This window comes from Cricetulus griseus, chromosome 4 (genome assembly GCF_003668045.3).
Source record: "Cricetulus griseus strain 17A/GY chromosome 4, alternate assembly CriGri-PICRH-1.0, whole genome shotgun sequence".
Classification (NCBI taxonomy): domain Eukaryota; kingdom Metazoa; phylum Chordata; class Mammalia; order Rodentia; family Cricetidae; genus Cricetulus; species Cricetulus griseus.
The window spans coordinates 27,791,292-27,792,970 of NC_048597.1; the positions used below are offsets into that span (position 1 = coordinate 27,791,292).

The window sequence follows — 1,679 nt, forward strand, 5'->3', positions numbered from 1 at the left end:
TCTAGAGCTCATTCTCTCCAGGCTACTTCAATATCAAAAGGCATTATCACTTGAAGTATGTTATAATTCTTCTTGCTTACGGTCACACATAGTCACAGTTTATAATGTGTTTTATGAAAGAAACAAAACAGGATTATTCCTCCCAAAAGGTGGAACAACCCACTCTGCTTGGCTTCAAGATATTTGGACTCAAATTCTTCATTCAGTGTCACCTTTACAAGTTTTTCCCTTTCTCTATGTAAATTCCTTTCAAAACATTTTACCTTTTCCTTCTGTCTCTTCCTTCCAAGTGAAGCCTTTAAAAATTTTATTCACAATGTAATTATGTTAGCCTATGCAAATTTTCAGCTAAATGTACAACAGATAGGAAACACAAACTAAAGATGCAAAACCACAAACGAATGCTACTGAAATGGGAACGTCTCTGGTGTGCGTGTGTACGTGCGCATGGTGGGACTCTGCCCAAGCTCACCAAGGACTGGGAGCGGACTTTGGGTGTCCTGCTCTGTCACTTTCTGCCTTATTCCTACAAACATGCAATACCTCAGGGGCTGGTGAGTCATTCTTGCACAAGGGTCATGCTAGTCTCCATTGTATCATTCATATGTTAACATATGTAGCTATAAAGGTCACAAATTGCTTTTTCATAGGCAGGATGTGTTTAAGTACCTTGGTTAAGGGCATATTCACTGTGAGTTATCAAAGTCAAGGCTTCAGAACTTTTTGTTTCACTGGGAACCTTCCAGACTTTGGGATGAGTGAATATCTGCTATGCATCACATTTTTCTTAAATTTAATCCATCTGCAGTTAGCCTATCTACATTTAAGAACCATGTTTTTATTTTATCCTATCTACATTTGAGAATGTTTTCTTTCTCTATTACTCAGACTTGTTTTATCATATATTTTGAAAGAGTAGAGGACTCTGTCAGCCTTATGGTGTAAGAGGGATGGTGCTAAGGACAAATCACTTTAGTGGCTCTGTATAGTTTAAAGTGGAGGCAATAGTTGGCCATTTTCCAACCACGTCCATGTATAATGCAGGAATCTGCATCCTCATGTATGAACTGCTTCTGAGGATGCTTGAGGACAAAGGGAAAGAATCCAGATTTAGTTTGGCAAAGGGAGAGACAACCTGATATAGTGGAGAAGAGACGAGCACAGAGATGATTTAGCCTGAGGAATTATTCAATGCTAACTCTGAGTTATGCAAGTTATTTAAGTCTCCACACTTCAATTTTATTGCTTAAAATGGAAACAGGGGAACTGACCTTGGGAAGTGCTGCTGAAGATTCAATGGAGCTTCGCAAAACCCCCGTCTGTGTGTACCTAATAAAGCCCATGCTTCATAAGTCCCCTATTGAGCAAATGATATGCATTGTCCTGTTAAGCCCACATATTCAATCTGTAGTGTAAGTGTTGCCTTTTCATTTGGGATGATGAGAAAGTGCACTTTTCCCCATGACAAACAACTGGCAAGTAAAAAGACAATGTTGACACCCGATTATTTCATGCCCTCTATGCTTTGACAAACTATGGGATCAGACGATGCTATACTGTCTTTTTCTTTTTTTATATCTAAATTAGAAACAGCCTTATTTCCCATCTCCCTCCCCTCCCCCTGCCTCCACCAACCCCCTATTCCATCCCTTTTCTGCTCTCCAGGGTGGGTAAGGCCT

The 1,679-nt window shown here is 39.8% G+C and overlaps 1 non-coding gene across 1 annotated transcript; it reads right to left on the minus strand.

Moving 5' to 3' along the window:
• Nucleotides 1–528: 528 nt before the first annotated feature.
• LOC113835442 lies at nucleotides 529–633 on the minus strand. Its single transcript, XR_003484986.1, has one exon. It is a non-coding gene; the product is annotated as a U6 spliceosomal RNA (small nuclear RNA).
• Nucleotides 634–1,679: the final 1,046 nt, after the last annotated feature.